General features: G+C 47.7%; 1 protein-coding gene across 3 annotated transcripts in view; it reads right to left on the bottom strand.

Annotated features, from left to right (window-relative positions):
* The window catches only part of Ctbp2 (C-terminal binding protein 2), a 139341-nt gene that overhangs the window by 99561 nt on the left and 20578 nt on the right, over positions 1–19202 (bottom strand). For all 3 annotated transcript variants that reach the window (XM_028868689.2, XM_028868709.2, XM_028868698.2), the window contains one exon: positions 82–185. The gene's annotated coding sequence lies outside the window, so the exon portion shown is untranslated. The remainder of the gene's footprint in view (positions 1–81; positions 186–19202) is intronic.

Here is a 19202-nt window from a genome sequence, read left to right as displayed (position 1 = left end):
CATCTGCTAATTGAAAACACCTTCCAAAAGGGATTTTTAGAAAACTCAACTTTTACCTGGAGATGTTTTACAGTAACTCACCGATATAAATGCGTCCACAAACTCTACAGCACACTTGATGGGCTGTCCGTCTCTGTAAGGGGGTGCAGCTTCATCCGTTTACAACCATGGACAGTGCTGAAACCCTGAAAACACAATGAGCCGAGTCGGTGAGGAAGAAGCACGATTCTGTTTACAGCCAGCCATCCTTTAATTGCATTTTCCCAATGCCTTCCACTCGAAGCTACCAGGTTATTAAATGGTTTCATTAAAAATACTATTTGTCTTGCTGTAGCTGCACGGCAGATCAAATTAAACAGGGGAGCAGCAGAACAAATGGACCCTTTCCATCCTCTCTGACACGAAGCCAAGAGTGCAAAACCAGAGAGGTGATGGTGTCGTCGTCGGTGTGAAAACGTCCCTTGGCTTCCTTTACGGGGCCACACAGCACACCAAGGGACCAAACAATCAATATCTTCAAGCAAAAAGTATTAGCAAGTGTTCTAAGAAATACAGAATAATAAAGTGCATTTCATAAGCTCCTGGTTTATAAGTGCTATTAGCATAAATGCTGACAACTGCTAATCTACTGGAAGTCGGAGGAACGGCTGCAGCTGTCCATTAATAGAAGGCATTTTAACTCACTACTGAAATTGATTACCCAGTTAAGAATTCAATCCTAACGTTCAATAAAAATCGCACTTTCTTGGCAAATGCAATATGAGGCTAGGTATTGCATTAAACAGCACTCACATTCATTTAAACCCAGGTGGGGGAAATATATGGTACCATCCCAGTCACCTGACCTGCTTCTCATTTGGGCAGAGCAGCAGCAGGGGTGGGCACTGAAGTCAGTCCTGTGGCCGAGTGAGAAAGCCAACATCTGGCCCGCAAGCATGGCCAGGAGTCTTTCTCTATGGCTTTTCCATGAAGATGGAATTCCACCAGTGTGGGTTGCCATGCAACTACAGAGCCCACATATGAAAGCACCCCGCTAGAAAGGCGAGGGACACATGTTACATTCATGAACTGTTGCCTCCAATCCACCCTCCCCCAATCTCACCACTTAACCTGGATTCCAACATTTGGTTAACATATACGCACCATCACCACAAACAAACAAACAAAAAATCCACACACCAACGAAAGCCATGAAATCACTAGCTTCCCAGCTAGCCATGACTTTTCCAGCCATACAATTTTAGGGGGACAAAGAGGGACAAGGATCCCACTGTGTAGCTAGCCCTGGCTAGCTCACAGTCACAGAGCTCCTCTGCCTCCAGAGTGCTAGGATTAAAGGCGTGCGCAGCCCTAACTAATCTCCTAATACAGCTCTCCTCATTTAAGAGGAGGAGGCCCGGCTAACAGACAGAGAAGTTCACTGCCCATTGCACACACACCCACACACACCTTACAACCCAAACAGCCCAGTTTAAGGAAGGTGATATAGACATTCCAAGCTCTCAAGTGTCAGGAACAGAGAGCGTCGAGTGCACAGCCTCCGAGTAGTCTAGAGCAATGACAGAAGCATCCATCACAGCCGAAGAACCATCCTTCTGAGGTAGCAGCGCTCCTCTGACGAACTTCCATACACTTTTGAAAGCCGCCTCACAAGTTACCTCCGCTAACTCCCTCCCTTTCTGACTTCAGCCGATGTTCAATATTCTCCTTTCTGAACATTGGAGGGAATCAAGTATTAATTATCAACATAGCTGAACTCCGTGTAGTATGGCTTGTCCCAAAGTGTCACAGGATTCTCTTTTCCATTGTCAATGATTTGCTCAGGAGAAAAAAAAAAAGGTCTCTCTTGCTTTCTACCGTACATACACTATACATACACATTTATTTCTTTATTGATTCCAGGTGTAGTGGTACACATCTTATATCCCAGCACTCAGGATACCAAGGCATGTGTTCTCTGTATCTCTTTGAATTCTTGGCTACCAAGTGAGATTGTCTCAAAAAAAAAAAAAAAAAAAAAAAAAAAACACCTCCCAAAGGATAAGGAAATTACATACCCACTTGCTTGACAATACTGACCCTTTTAGAAATAAGGGGGAAAAGAAAGAAACTGAGTGGGTAAAGTGCGCCCAGACTGAAACGTTTCTCAATCACAAACCAAGACTTGAAGGAAACAAAGAAACTCTACCCTTGCTTAATCGTAGTGGATGATGGGCGCAGGCTTTATTTGCAGTTGAGACAGTCCATACTAAAAGTGAGTCCGGAATCGCAACTGTGCCTTCAAGGGGGCTTCACGTGGATTTCAAGCTGGGGGTTCGGAAGAGCCTGCAGCCTTCAGCCCGGGCAAAGGGTGACAGCTTATTTAGTGGATTAGAAACGTTTGTTCAAGGGCTTGGAAGAGCGTCAGAATCTTTGCAGCCAGCACCATCGTTACCTGAAGGTTGGAGGAGGCACTTACAGGGAGCGGGGCTCCAGAACACCCAACTCTGAACTCAGATACTTGTCTCAGCAGATTCCTGCTGACAGTGCAGCCTGAGTCCGTGCCCCGAGGATGCACCAGGGGAAATCTTCTTGGCAGGTTTCTCTAAGAACTTCCAGGAGTATACAGCCAGACTGAGAAATGACTTCGCTGATTAAGATCACCACCGTTCCTAACTCAGCGACCCCAGGATCCCAAGCAGCCTCAGTACAAGCTTTGCCTGGCAGCCTGTCTGTCCTCCACCTTTCTCACCATCTAATCTCAGCAAGATCTACCTACCACCTGGGAGGGGTGGGGCAGCCTAACAACTCTCACCTACCTCTTCCTCCACTTGGGAGCGGGGACAGCGCGTGAGGCTGCACACTGAACCACAGACATGAACTGAAGAGTGGGCACCGTGGGAATTATGCCAGCTGAGTGAGCAGGGAGAAGGGATGTGCACACACTTGGGGCTGCTGAGGGTCTGACAGCACATCCAGAACTCAATGCGGTACAAGGGACTGCAGCTGGAGGGGCGCAGCCTCTTCTATTGAGCCCCACTTTCGGGGTCCCATGGTGATCCAGGCCCTGGGGCTGTCACGGCTCCTGCTTCGCTCCCCTGAGTATCACGTAGCTGGCCCACTAAATACAAGCCTACTCCAGGCAGGCCTGGCTCATTGGTATGAAGCCAGGGGAGGTATGAAGTCGTTCCATGGGGAAACACCATGCACGCAATCATGTCCCCTGCAGGGCAGAATAAGTAGCCCACATCCGACATGGGGAACATGTGCCAACGTGTGCCATCTGGGAGGGTCGGGGATGCTGTCACTTTGGAGAAGGCAAGTTCTCAATTCCATCAATGACTGCCTTCGTAATAAATAAACCACATTAATTGACTTGGAAACAATTTCCCTTCATCAAGAATGAAAACGATCCTGAAAACTAATTCTTCTGCTGTCCATCATAGCCACTTGGGTATCACTGCACTCAAGGTCAACACCCTATCCTGCCTGGGAGGTCCAAGACTGTCAACCGCAAGAAAGACAACATCCTCTGGGCAGTACTTTACAACTCCAGGCTTTGTCAAGTATTAAGCAAATTGAGGAACAGGAAACAGATTCAGGGTGCTTTAGGTTAAGAATGTAAAAAGTCAGCCGGCGCCGGCGCCGGCCACCTTTAATCTCAGCACTCAGGTGGGTTTCTGAGTTTGAGGTCAGCCTGGTCTACTACAGAGTAGTAGGATAGCAAGAGCTACACAGAGAAATCCTGTTTTGGAAAACCAAAAGGGGGAAAAATGTGAAAAGCCTCAACAACCATGACTTGAGAACTGCTTTCCACTAGTGAAATCTGTAAGGCAAGCCTTGGAACCACCTGAGTCAGGAAAGGAAAACACCCAAGCCTCAGCTGTGTCTTCATGGACTGGCTGACAGGAAGCACTATCCTGGGAGCCGTGACATCAGACATCAGGCATTGAAATGGCGGCAGGAGCACCACAATCTCATTGGCTCGTGGAGGGTACAGGGACAGCAGGTGGGGTGTCTTGGCGGTCACTGGATGTCCCTTGATTATTGGGATCTGCTACTACTCAGGACTGGTGATGGCCAAGTTTTAAAAGGAATGAAAGTTAGACCCACGAGCAACAAGCCACACAGCGATGTCATTTTGTGACCTCAAGCTGAGTTCCCACACCCCAAACTGCCCAGCTTGCCAGGAAACAGAAGACAAGCTCCTGTGAGCAATCTGAGCACAGGCTCCCAGGGATGAGGTGGGAGGCAGTGTCTATAGGTACTAGGTGGACTGTGGACTGTACAACCACCTTCACTGGAAACTGGGATGTGAGGAAAGTCGGTCAGCAGATCAGGATTCCCTGAACACCAGTCCAGCGAAAAGAAGCCTGACCCACACCAAAAAAACTCACCAGGGCCCCTTTCAACCTCTACCCAAACTCCACTGAATGGTGTCTCCCCTTTGGCCTATCATTCCAAGCAGTACCCAGGCCAAAGTGACCAATGAGGAGCAAGCTCCACATGAAGAGACTCAGGAATCTGCTGGAAAAAGTAGATACAAGCCTAGGTTGAACTGGCAGTGACTGAACCAGCTAGAACACCCTGTCCACCAGAGGTAGTGGAATGTTATCTAAGAGCCTCGGCACTAGGCACCCACCAACCCTCAGCTGGGCAAAAGACAAGGGGCCCAGGGTAGTCAGCAGAGATGTCTCCAGATGTTTGGCGCACAGACAGGTAGTATAACAAGATGGAGCCTGGACACCATCATAAGCTTCTGCATTAAGGTTTGGAAGGCACAATGGGAAAGAAAATGAATGTTCATGACTTTGAGGAGTTTGCAGGGCAGAGTACTGCTCATCTAGTCCCTGGAACCATCTCTGAAACGGATATGCTATCCCTAATCTGTTACTGAGGAATAATGGGACAGGTGGTCAATACTTACAGGAAAGTAAAACGTCACTGCATGAGGCGTTAGGTAACATCAGGGCTACTGTGTGACTTATACCGTATGCTATGATGATACGGATTTCAAACTCTTCAAAAGACATAAAGATATAGGAATACCTATAGGTCAAATGGAAAATGAAATACAGAACACATTCAGATTTTTTTTTATTTAAAAATATTCTCTAGTGAATTTCGTCTTTTAATGTATACATATATGCATGAGATGGAAAAAAATCTCAAGTGTTATTTCTCCATGCAACGATTAAAAGTGATTTTTCTAAAATATATAATGGAACAGTTACTCATTATTCATTTTAATTTTCTTCCCTGCTTCCCTGTGTGCTTCCATGTTCTGCAAAGAGCATGTGTTTCCTGACATCAAGAAAATGTTGCACGTGGCCAGGTCAGAAGGGACGGAGCCGAAGCTGGGCACAGAGGCTCCCAGGCTGTCTCTGTCTCATTTTCCAGCCACCTGGACCCCAACTCGGGATGTGAGTTCTTAAAATAGCTGCAGTACAGCACAGTAAATTATGAAAGAAACGGAGTGTCCTTCACAGAGTTCAAGCTACTATGAAATGATGCGCTTCCTCTTGGAAACTTCAATTCAGAAGTCAGAATCGCAGTGGTCAATTATCCCTAAGATGTGGAGAGAGACAGCCGTGGAACCCTGGCATTCATGAGGACAGCAATTTGTAAATGCTAAATGCTGTCCTCATTCACACAATGTGCCCGTGCAGGCGTGGCTGAGAAACAGCTTGAGCCAGGTGTGGTGGTACATCCCTGTAACCCAAATACTTGCAAGGCGGCTTTAGACAAGGGGTGGGCCGTGAGTTCAAAATGGCTAACCGGAGCCAAATAGCAAGTTCAAGGGTAGCCTTAGCTAGACATACAAAGGATCTCAAAACCCAAATATTTTCTGTGAAATTAGATTCCCGGGCTGTGCTGTTTTCACCGATCTCACTGGAGCACGCCAAAGACGGAGGAGGATGTGACTTCTACCTGGAGAACCACAGACACCGACAGCCCGCCTGGAGTGGTGCATCAGGCCGGCACCCCTTGCTATTCTCAGAGCTAATACCGAACGCTGGAACCCAACAATCCTTTTGACAGTATCTGTTGCTCACTAGTCACGGTACTCTGTGCAGAAGCACACGAGGAAGAAGACTTCTAACCCAAATCACGGTGACACAAAAACCGTACTGCAACATCTGAGAAATGGGACTGGTGTGCAGGGGCTATAAAGACGTCTAGCTCCCCTGAGCACCATGCACAGGATGTGTGCTATATACCAGTGTCGATTTCCAGGCTAGGATACTGCTACCAATGGGGAGAGAGAGGACGGAGGGAGGAAGCTGCCATCTCAGGGAATTACTTCTGCTACACCTCTATGTGAATCTAACAAGATAATAGGGCTGGGGAGATGGCTCAGCAGAGTAAAAAAACTCCTGTCACACATATGCGAAGACCTACGTTTAAATTCCCAGAAGCAAAATAAAGCCAGAGAGGTAGCAAGAACTATAATTCCACTACTCTGATGGTGGAGATGAGAGGCAGACACAGAGAAATCAGGGAGGCTCCTGTTGACAAACAGAGGCCCTGGACTGGGGTCGCCGCCTTCTGGCACCTGGCCCTGTAAGAACACACAGCTCCCTGAACCCTGACCTTCTTCCGCTGGAGCTGGCACTTCCCAGAAAGCCGGTCTGGCTTGTTTTCTTCCAGATGGTACTTCCCAGTCACCCTGCAAGCCACACCTGACAGAAGAAGGCTGCTGACCTGGGGCCCAGGAAGAAAGAAAATAAGCTCTTGGAGCAGCTGGGTGAGTGGGCCCCTTTGGGATCAGAAGTCCCTGATCCAGCCTGGCTGAAAACGAAACTACAGACAGCAGGCTGGAATTGGCTACAACCGTCCCAGCCACCGTGTGTACGCTGGGCTGGCTGGCTTCCAATGCCCAGCTCACTCAAAGAAAGTTCTGGAACTGGAGTGTTCCAACAGATCGCCAGGGTCAGTGTCGCTGCCTGGCCCAGAGCAGACCCATGGTTATGCCAGTTCCTCAAGCAACTCAGGAACCCAGCTGGTGGCCTCAGCCTCTGTGTCAGCCTTTTTATTCCAGGCAAAAGGTCTGTCCTCCCACATCTTCACTGCCTCCCCTTTTAAGGAGCGGAGTGCTGGCTCTGCAGCTAGGACTCACAGTAACTTCCCTGCTGATTCAAAGAATCCAAAAGAAGAAAATTACAGGAGCATCCTTGCTATGTCCGCCTCCACCGGCTTCGGGCTTGCGTTTCCCCCGATTCATCCCTCCGGAGTTTGCCCTTACTATCGCCAGGCAACAATCATGAAAATACCTCCTCTTTTCCCCCCAAATGCTTGGTGACGTAAGGTGGATGGACCAAAAAAAGGATTTCAATACCAATACTCCTTTCCCCCCCTAGATTTTGATGAAACCTTAAATGGCTGTGTTCTTGACTAAGTGAGCCACTTTCAAACCACCAGCCTCCCTTGGCTTCAAGGCTGCTGGGGGAAAAAAAAAAACACCCATGAATCTTCCACATGAATAAAAATTACATTTTACATAAATTAAATATATAATTTGATTAAACATGTTTATGTCTTTGTGATGACATTTAAAATAGAAGTAATCATTTTCTTTTTTTTAAATACAAGAAAAACTCTTTCAAATGTAATTCGAAGCTGTCAAACCAATCTTCTGCTACAGATCTTTTAAATGTCACATACCTTCAAAAGGAGATGGCAGTTTCCTTTTAAATATGCAATTCCAAACAGTGTGCTCTGAATCAAGACTGTATTAAAATACACCGCTGGCATTTATCCCGACTTAAGTAGCGCCCTTTCCTCCTCTCTCCGGGTGGATGGGCTTCTATGCTGGATGTGCTTAGAAGCCCTACAGAGGCGGCATCCCTCCTCCCCAGGACAGGCTCCCTTGGTTCACCGAAGTAAGCGCCACAGCAGTTGGCTGCAAACCACAGGGCCTGACACCAAGTCACACTCTTCCTACCTTAAGAGGGCAAAGGTGCCCTCTGCCAGTCCAGTTCTCCCCCCACCCAGATGGCTTGATGAACTCTGTGTAACCCAATTTTGGCATAGCGTTGATGGCCCAATTGTAAGACAGTGTTAATCAGATGCAAGGAAAACTCCCAACTCATTCTCCCAAGTCAATGACCTACATATTCAATTGCTTATTTGCCATCCCGGTAGCAAACACCATGCTATATTTAAACACAGCACAGCTATCTTTTTTTCTAAAACGCTTCGAGACAAGTAAGCCGTATGCTCCAGCCCTCTTCCTCTTGCCGGCATCAAGCGTTTGGGGGACTCTGAAGAGCCCGCTATTCCATCTTTCTAACCACGGGGACAGGAAGTGCCGTGTCCATCAGCAGCAACATTCCCACTGCAACTTCAGCGAAGGCAGTCAGGTTCCCTAGCACCTGGCTCACAGTAAGTGCTCAGAGGGGACCAAACATAGCTCAGATGACTTCAAGTTCAACACAGGGGACAAGCAGGGTCACAAAAGTACACAGCATGTATCCAGGCAAGGACCAGTATCTGATCATCTTGAGCTACAAGAGATGAAAAGGGAGTCGAGAGGGGTGACGAAAGACCAGGTGGAAACCACGGCTCTGCTGCTACCATCTCTCAGCTTCGGGAGGAAGGCGAACCAACTCTGCCAGCAACGGCATGCCTAAGGGCAATGTGAGGTGTCTGGGCAGAAGTGAACAACCAATCCACCCAACCCACCCCAGAGGCCGTTACCTTCACCTCTGAAGGAAAAGCAGCACTTGGGGTGGAGCTTAGCGGATTACACACCATCAGGAAGGAGAGCCAACCACACAGACTAGTGTGGAGGGGGAGGGGCCAGGTAGGCACACTTCCCTGTGGAACTCAGGGAGAGCCAGGGGAGCAAGTCACTCATCAACCCTGAATGGGAACTAATCAATCGACAAGCACCCAATAGTCATCTTGAAGGTAGCAGCACTTAGCCGGCAGTCGTGGCACAGACTTGTAATCCTAGCACTCAGGAGAAACTGAGTCAAGAGGATCCAGAATTGAGAGGTCAATATGGACTCTATCCTCTGCCTCGTGGCAAAGCGCCTCAAAGGCTGTGTGGGAATGCTTTGGGAGGTGGGGGAAATCAGGTCGCAGATACACATGGGAATACCAAAGTTAGTACTACTCTAAAACAACCACAGGTGGAGAGAAGAGGACGAAGAAGGGCCACAAGGAAGGAAGGAAGGAAAGAGAGGACAGGAGGGAGGAAAGAACAGCTAACAACTACCTCCCCAAATTCTTACTCAAGTTCTTCTAAAGAGGCCGTCATGACACTTAATAGCCAAAGCGGATTCCAGTCACTGGGCCTTGAAGAAATCCGGCATGTACAAATGCCAGAGAGGCAGAGGAGAGCTCTCTTTTTTTGGATTCTGGCAAATTTCCTTTCCTGAGTGGCAAGGCCCTCTCACGGTGCAGGACTATGGCTTGGTAATGCATTCTGAAAACTGGCGTTTGGTACATCCACAGCTAGCTGCATCGAGAGCTGTGGATGAGCAGCTGGGATGCAGGACAGGGCCAGGCCCATCAGCCCAATCCGCAAGCCCTGCACTTACTTGAACCTTCCCTATGAAGGCTCCAGTGCTTGTCTCCACCCTGCAGAAGTCACCAGCTCCTCTCCCAGGCACCAGCATTCCAATACTTGACCTTGCCATCAACCCGTGAATCAAATGGCGTCTAATATTCACACATAGCTCATGAGCGTATGTTCACTGGATGGTTTGACCATTCCACGGTGTAACACACCTTGAACGGAAACTGTGCTTGGAATGCGGAATCCTGACCTTTCCCCAGGCCAGTGATGCGTGCTACAGCCTTCTGTTAAGGTAGCAATGGGCCTCAGCTCCCTCCCAGGTAGCAGCAGCTTCGAAACTTGGCTTTTTGGAACATCGAATGGAACCATCAACTGGACTAGTTCTCAAATCCTACTTGGAATCAAATGACCCTAGAAGGGGCTCCTCACCACACCCCTTCCCTCAATATTGTGCTTCTGACGTTTGTCAAGGTCCCAGACACAAGCTGAGGTTGTGGAAATGCAACCCCAGATAAGTGGCTGAGTTGGCAATGCTTTGGGGGGAAGGGGAGGATCAAGTCGCATATGTACATCAGAACACCAATCACATGTCTCCACCTCAGTGTGGGGAATCACAGGCCTGAACCGCCACACCCACCTAGCATTGTATGTTAAGTCTGGAAAGAGGTTTCTGGAAAGAGGAAGGCTATAAATAAGTAAAATGGAAACCATTCAAGGTCACTCTGGTAACCCTATAAAACATGCCTCAGAAAAGTCCCCAGACAGACCTCAGGAACAAGACTGTCATGCTTCCTCTAGGAAGCTTTACTGGGAAGCCTAGCATGGAAAAAGGAGAAGGGAAGAGCCAATCACACAGAATAAGTAGGAAAAGTGATTGTGCTCTCTCCCAGCAGAGACTCCACACTCTATACTTCCAACAGAAAAAAAGGGTGCACACCCTGAAACTGTCTTGTTAAGGGCAGACCAACGAATAAGTCAGAGACCTGGACTTGCTCCCCGAATCCAGCCAAGCAAAAAGCCAGAATTCTAGTAAGTGGGTTACAAAATATCTGACTTTTTCTTTTTTGACACAGGGTCCCAATATCATAGCTTAGCCTGCGACTACATACACTTGAAAATGTGTTGATTGAAGGAAAAAGTATATACCATGCCAATGCACATGATACTGTGTTTGCGTGTGTATTTCATATAATATACATATGCGGTATTATACAGAAAATTCTAGAACAAGCAAGACTAATCCTGTTGGTAAAACCAAGCAACCAGCCAACTAACCAACCAACTAACCAAACAACAACAACAAAAAAAAAAAAAAAAAAAAAAAAAAAAAAAACAGTGATTGCCTGAGGTGGTAGAGGACATGGTCCAGACAAGGCCACCAGGGAACTTTCTGGATGGAGCAGTTAAGTTCTATTATCTTGATGGGGTCCAAGATGCAAGTGTACCTGTCAGAACTCATTGATGCCACACTGATGACCAGCATAGGCCATGTGGCTGCTCTTTCTCAACCAATCCCCACTGCAGCCCGTTAATAGTACTTCCTTTACATGACAGGAAGCTGAATTATTCTAGGTGAAGCTGAGCTCTGAAATGCAGCCCAGTAATGTGGCCAAGAGCAGGCTGGAGCAGAGGGCAGAGGTGGAGTGTAGTGCTGGCAGGAGAGCCTAGGGTGGCTGAGCCATGCTCGCTGTAGATTGACACTTGTAGCCAAAGGTAGTTACCCGGCTGATACTCCACAGAAACCTCAGCAGCTCATTAGGTGAACCATTCACTCATCAGCCCGGGGCTTGTCCTAGGAATGAAGACCGCTGCCACCACCAAGGACCAGCAGTACTCTATGATGAACAGACGCATGCCTTTCAAGGGCTCCTGCTTAAACACTGAAGGCCATGCAAATGCAGGCTGGAGAGATGGTTCAGTGGTTAAGAGCATTGATTGCTTTTCCAGAGGAACCGGGTTCAATTCCCAGCACCCACATGGCAGCTCACAACTGTCTGTTACTCCAGTTCCAGGGGACCTGACACCCATGGCAAAAAACCAATGCACTACAAAGAAAAAACCCACAATTTAAAAAACCCAAAACTCAAGTTTTGATGGTTCAACAAGTATAACAGCCTGCCTATAATCCCGGTGCTGGGAAGTGGGAGACAGAGATGGGATTCTCTAAGAGAATGTCTCTAAGAGACCTGGCTATCCAGCTGAATCGTTATGCTCTGGGTGGAAAGCAGTGGAGGAAGATACCCATGCGTGTACACACACACACACACACACACACACACACACACACACACACACACACCCCACATAATACATGGGGTAAAAAAAAGACAAAAACTTGAGATTTCTTACTAGAAAAGGACCAGAATGCGAGGGTGGCAACACACAGGTTTCCACGTGGCTTTGAGGCTTGTTAAAGCCAGCACATGAGGGCACCTGACTCTCCCATTCCAAGCCTTGTCTGGGCAGTGCAGCCTTTTTGGCTCAACAGCTCTGGAAGAGCATAACTATTTCTGCCGGGGTCCCTTTGGAAGGATGCTGCTAAATAGCACGTGTCTCTAACAAGGCTGCCATTAAATAAAGTGACTTCTCAATCTGAAGTTTCCTTTCCAGGGTAGGTCACATACAGCAGTACTTACAAGCCTCTCTTAGTACCCAAGAGGCTTTTTAAAGTATTAAGTAGAGAAAACACACGTAACTCCCCAGTTAAAATAGAGTGCAGACACTCTAAAAGGTCGAGGCGGCATCCACTCCATTTTTATTGCCAGACAGCAGGACACTGTGATAAAAGCACACAGTCTGATAAAAGACTCACCGGCTGTGACCCTCAATGGAATCCTAGCTCTCTCCCCTCATCGGGGAAGATCCTGAAATCACCTGGTGGAGGCTCATCATTTTAGGGGTGGCATCCTGAAATCCTAGGGAAGAATTGGCCTCCTGGTCTCAGGCCCTCTAAGCCACAAGCTTGTAAACAGATGTGTGTTAGACTCAGTCCCTTCCACACACAGAAGCCAAGCTAAGAGACTCTGGGGGGAAGCTAGGGGACCTGGGAGGCAGAAGGAAATGGCCATCCATACAATGTGGTCCAGAGATGGCAGGGGAGCAGGGTAGGAAGCTGAGACAGGAGGATTACACCCTTAGTTGAGACTCTGTCCCCAACTAGAAAGTAAAAGAAGTCTGGAGGAGCCAATTTGCCTGGCACACAAGAGATGCCCGAGGTTCATCCTCAGCACCATAAAACAAAGCTTAGGCCAGCATGACTTTAAACCACAAACAAGGAAAAACTGCTGCTGAGACATGGCATTGGATCCATTTATTTAATGACCATTTGATTCCAGAGATGTTAAAATGTTGTCAACCTGTAAAATACAAGTACTCTCACTGAAGACCTCCAATAAGGTTAGGAACTCAAGGAACCCCCACTTCAGATAAAAACCTGGGGCTCCCCAGGGTTAGGAGACCTGCCTGTCACTCCACTGGCAGACTGGGAGGGAGTTTCCAGCCAGCCTCTGAATCAGTGCCTGATGTGAGGCTAAGCTCCACACAGCTGCCTCCTGCCACACAAACTCCAAATGACCATGCCAAGCTCCAAGACCTCACACATCCAGACTCCGCCACAATGGCAAACCGAGCATATTCTTATCAACTCTTGAATTAAAAAAAAAAAAGCTACTAAAACGTGATTTCTTTCATCTGTAACACTTCAACAAAACTCCATGATATTCAAGTGAGAACGGATGATGTACAAAAATATCAAAAATAAGAATCCAATTTGGTAAACTGTTGAGTGTTATTTTCACATCCTAATGAATTTAGTTTCAATAAACACAAATCAAGCAGACACTCAAAATTCTAATGGTATGGTGCAGAACGAAACTCAGAATGCCAGCTCAAAAAAAAAAAAAAAAAAAAAAAAGAACTCTTTTTTGCTGGGTGTGGATGCCATTAAGAAAAAACCGTAAGGGATGACTCTGTTCAAAGGGTCTCCCTCGTGGTCTGTGTATGTGAACTGGGTTCTGAACGGTGCCCGAAGCAGGAAGGAGTTTGAGACACAGGACTAGGGAGACGGCTCAGTCATAAGAGTGCCTGCCATGGGGATCAAGTTCAGATGCCCTGGCAAAGACCTGAAAGTGTAGATGTCTGTCCATAACCTTGGTATTGGATGTGGGGGTGGGGTGCCCTCAAGGAGGGGGGAGGGGAGAATAGGTGGATCCCAGGGCTGCAAGTTCAATATGGGACCCTGTCTAAGAAAAGGTGAAGAATGGATGTCTGATGTGTGCTTGCACATGGAACATCAGAGCCCCGAGACCCCTTATCCCTGCCGAGGCATATTCCAGTAACAGGTGTCTGGTATGTGTGTAACTGAGAACGCAGCAGGTGGGTCAGCACACATTATCAACACAGAGGGCATCCACCTCCCTAAGACCATCAGCATCAAGTGAGGATTCCTGGGCAGCGTCACAGTATTTGGAAGAACATGGAGGTGTTAAGATGAAGGCCAAGGTAGCCCGGGACTACTCACCTTGCTGTATATGCTACAATCTGTCAAAGGCTACAAAGTGTCAAGGCCCTCAATGCACTGAAAACACCCAAGTTCAAGTCCCAGAGTTGAACCAACTGATCACAAGTATGCGGTTAGCAGGCTGGCTACAAAACAACCCAGGAGCCAGGGAAACACACCCACACCCCAGCCAAATGCTCCGCAGCCTAGTGGGATGCAGGCTGGAGGCTCCTTAAGCTGAGGCCCTCTCCCTGAGAAGAGAGGCTTTGGTTTGGAGACTAATCAGGACACATCTGAACATGACTGTACAACACCTGTCAATCAGTATGAAAACACCAGACCGATCTATTGAAATGACATTTTCAGCCTCGTAAATAATAAGGCAACAAATTCCTCCAGTTGTTTTTACAAAGAATCCTAAAGCCTAACCACTTCCCTAAGACGAAAGTATAGCATCTTTGCCCAACCTGGAGGACTTGGGGACAAGGATGCCTCATTCCTGTGGAGCCCACTGTATGGAAGGCAATACCCAAGAAACTGTCCTTGTATGGCAAGCACACACCACCACATTTCCCAAGACTAGAGCTTATTCTGCATGAGGAGAAACCTGGAAGTCACAGACACACGAAGAAATAAATTCAAAGGTATGACCACATTCCATGAGAAACTAAAAACATTTCTAGGTAAGACTAGAAAGCCACATCAAAGCTGTGTCCTGGGTCCCCCTGCTATGGGGGAAAAAAGTCATGACTGTCCCAAGTACTAGATTAAATTCTGTGACTCTGAAGGAACTTAGCACCAACAACCACTCTCTGTCAGTAATGCCCTATCCTTCCCAACTCACAAGCAGAAGGGCTGAGGCTGTGTCCTGTTCAAGAGTTCACAACAGAAACAGACTGAAACTCAAGTTAAGCCCGCCTGTGATGCCCCAACCCAACTGGAGGAAATGAATGAAAACATCGGCGTGGACCACCTCACAGGGAATACGGGACCCTCTGCTTCCCATCACCCCCCCCCCCCCCCCCCTCCAGACTGGCATCAGGGGTGTGGTTTCAACTGAGTCTGGGGTTGATCTGGGTAACCTCGGGCTGAAGCCACATGCTTGTAGACCTTCCACCTGCAGGACTCCTCTGAGGAACAGCTTCCTGATAAGCTAGTACAATGTTCCCTGCACCCCAGCAACCAGATCTGCAAGGGGTTCAGTGTCAAGAACCAGTCAGCTCACCCTCCAGTTTTCCCTACCCTCATTCACTCCCCACCCAAGAACATTACCTCCTGGGCCTCCAACCTTGGTAGGCCAAGAATGAGTTCCTGGAGGAAGTGGCCCTTTTGCTATGAAAATGCACATGACCCTTCCCCCACCCATCTCCCTTGGCTTGAGCCTTTATGGGGTTCATCCCCCTCCACCTAGGAGGGAGCATTGGAAGTCCCCAAGGTGCTTGCCCAGCACTAAAACTGTTTCCTAGGCAACAGCTGCTTTCTCTTTTCAGCTTCACGGGGACCAGGGCCTGCTCCCAGATCTACTTCACAGTGGTTTGAGATTCATGGGCAAAAGCGCTGGCTGGGTTGTCATCAATCAACTACCTCACAGCAACCTCATCCTATAAAGTATTTCCCTGTTCAGGGGTAGGGGTGGGCAAAGCTATATAAGATGCCCCTCATCCTGTTAATGGGAAGCCAGGTATCTCTTTTCAAGGTAAAGTGGAGGGGTTTCATGGTATCGCCCTCCCGTGTAGCCCACACCAAGGGAGATCACATACCCTCACTCAGGTAGTGTGTGCAGAGTTGAAGTTCTCACAGCAGCCCTTAGCCACTGTGTTCACTGGGTTTCTCTGTGACTGTGCCTTCCGCCTCAGGTGAAACTGAGAGTCTGCGGGTGGGACAATGTTATCGTTGTGTTGGAGGTCCATTAGAATCACCTGAAACTTTTAAACTAGCCAAGGCAGGTCTCTCCCTAGGCCACTAACAGTGTGAGAGGGTGGGGCTTTCAACTTTCCCAGATGATTCTCAGGTCCACACAGGGATGAGGATTCGGAGTATGGAGTAGGAGGCGGCCTGGGCAGAAGACCAAAAGAAAGGGGCTGTGGCCTAGCCCCTACCCTCGCAGCCCGTGACCTCAAGGCATATATATATATATGAGACACCTCCCCCCAGGACTCCCAAGTTCCTACTGCTGAGGTTTGATTGTCCACTGCCCTCTGTGAGGGTGAGGGGATCCTTTCCAGCAGGGCTCGCTCAGTCAGACTTGTTCAGGCCACACTGTGCTACCCCCCTCCCCATGACTCAACAAAAGGTGAGTGAAGATCCACTTCTCTAATGCAGGTGAGAAGGATAAGAAAAGAAGCCCACAAGCCTGTTCTTGTGGGCATAGTGCCCTTAACACCTCCAAGCCTCCCACTTAAGACTGACCTGCTCCAAAACAAACTCCTGCAGGGAATGCATTCGCTTGGCCTCACTGCATATTCTACATGCCAGGGCTTGAGGAACTTGAACCCATCGGTGTTTCAAGATGTCATCCAGAACACTATTAAACCCCCCTCCCCCAGCAACATGTAGGAGCAAAGACAGAGCATGTAGCCTCCCAGAATAGTAACCAGAAGCTTTCCCACTACTGGTGTAGCCTATGGTCTGGAAAGAGCCAGGTGACTTCAAATGACCCTGAGCAGGCAGAGGGGAAGGTCAATCCCTTAGCTTGACATTACCACCAAGAAGAGAACTGTCTACTTATTATAGTCTCATGTATGTATTTATTTATTACAATCTGCATATTCTTTTATTTAAAAATCTACATTTTTCCAGATGGGGCTTCACACACTGGTCACCAAAACCATGATTCACCAAAATAAAAGGGAAACCTAGCAATTCTGAAAATCGGTACAAGGTGAGCTTTCACAGTGTATGTACTAAAACAAGCACAGAGCCTCGAGTCCCTTGGCCTGGTGTGGCCCAGTGACTGTAGCGAGCTGCTATTCTCAGGACCAACACCCCATCGGGCCCTTGCCATTCTGGCCTGCCCCAGTTAGCCACAGCCGGTTCTCTTCACGGATGGGGAACTGTACATTCCAACATCAAGGGTCAGACTTTATCTTCTAAATGCACAATGTGCTTGGGCCAAAAACAAAACAAAAGGCCTTTCCAGGATGCTTTCCAAATTCCTGAAACACACTGGGTGGAAAAATGGAGCCCGTTTCCTCTTATTTTTTAATCTCACACTGGCTGTGTTTATAATAAAATAGAATAACTTATTTATTTGCTTACCTTACTTGGAAAGACAATAAATTGGAAGGGCTTCATAAATCTCACAGGGAATTCCTTTAAACAAGGATCGTTGTCAGCAAAACTCTGTAAATAACCCCCGGCAGCCTTGAGCAATCACCTCCAACAGACACTCTTGTTCCTCCTGCCTCTGTACTTAACTACTTGCAAACAAATCAAACTGAGAAGCGTACTTGCTTTATCCTTACACCGGTAAGTGTGGTAATGTGTAACCGTATAACCGGAGTACAGGAGAGGAGGTCTTGAGGCAAGGTTGGGATGGGTCTGATGAGAATGACCTTCCAAGTTCAGAACCCATCAAGATGGACAGTCTCACACCAGGGCTTCAAGGACTGTGCTAAAAATAAGTTTAAATAAGAGGCAAAAGGAAGCTTGGTAGATAATCAAACTGCACCCTAGAAAGAGCTGCAGTAATCAATTTACATATCACACAAAAGGGTAATTACCATGACTAAAGGGGACAGTCCTCCAAGCCAAAAGGTTACAAAGAAATTCTGCCCAGCTAACTTATTTTCAGCAAGGCTCAGACTTAAAACTGCTACATACCTGCACCTCAAGACTTTGACTTGGGTGTGAGATGCACCGCTTCAGAAAGCAAAAGATACTCGTCTGTGGACATCTCCTTCCTTCATGCTTAGCTGAAAAAGTGGATCTGAAGTTCCGCTGAGGCTCTATACAGCACCAAAAGACCCAGATGATCTCTGTATGGCTAACCGTGCTTCACTGGTGTCTGCTGGGTAATAGAGACCAGTCTGTGGGGTACGACATTTATATGTTGGGCATCACCAGTCTGAAAATGCTTGAAAATCGTTGAGTGCTGGCACAGGCCAGGTAAAAAGTTTTATGGACCAAGCTGCTAACACTGTGAAAGGCTAACCACTTACTTACATCTGTGTATCAGGGAAAGGTAAAACATTAATCAGCTCTGCACTTAGACTCAGGATCTCATTATGTACAGGCAAAAGATCTCATGGGGAGAGGGGCTGGAGAATTGGCCCAGTGGTTAAGAGCACTGGCTGCTCTTCCATAGGACCTGGGTTCAGTTCCCAGTTCCAGGGGATCCTACACGCTCTTCTGACCTCCATAGGAACTTCATGCATGTGGTGCACATACATACATACAGGCAGGCAGGCAAATATTTGTGTGCATAATAAAGTAAATCTTTTTTTTTCTCCCCCCCTTTTTTTTGTTTTTTCAAGACAGGGTTTCTCTGCAGCTCTAGCTGTCCTGGAACTAGCTCTGTAGACCAGACTGGCCTTGAACTCAATATATGTATATATGGTATGTAATATATATTCATTCTATTGGTTCTGTTCCTCCAGAGATCCCTGATTAATAAATACACCTTCCATCAGCCAGGCAGTGGTGGTACATGCCTTTAATCCCAGCACTTGGGAGGCAGAGGCAGGTGCATCTCTGTGAGTCAGAAAGAGGCCAGCCTGATCCACAAAGTGAGTTCTAGGACAGCCAGCACTGTTACACAGAGAAACCCTGTCTCAGGGAAAACAAACAAACTCATTATGTGTAGGTGTAGTTTAAAAATTCCAAAATCAAATGAAACACTCCTAGTCCCAAGCATTTCAGATAAAGGGCATTCAACCCATGACTATGAGGGACCCACCAGATATATTTCCACCTCCTCCCTCAAAGGAACCTCATTTATAAACAGTAACTGGTGTTATTTCTTAAGGCCTTTCTGAAGAGGCTCCTCTCAAAGATTCCATCATCTAACACACCCTTGGTTTTCTCCACCACAGACACACTGGGTGGGAACCTTCAAACTTCAAGTCCAGATCAGGCGCTGGACTTCGCTGATCAGCACAGCTGGCAAGCTGTCTGTCCTTCTCCAAGAAGCCAGCTGGGGTTTCCCAATCCACAAGGAACACACCACCCCACAGGTGGAGACAGGGCAGCCCGTGCCCC

Source organism: Peromyscus leucopus, chromosome 1, assembly GCF_004664715.2.
Source record: "Peromyscus leucopus breed LL Stock chromosome 1, UCI_PerLeu_2.1, whole genome shotgun sequence".
Taxonomy (NCBI): Eukaryota; Metazoa; Chordata; class Mammalia; order Rodentia; family Cricetidae; genus Peromyscus; species Peromyscus leucopus.
The sequence above is the reverse complement of the archived record's forward strand: the minus strand, read 5'-3'. Positions and strand labels throughout refer to the sequence as shown.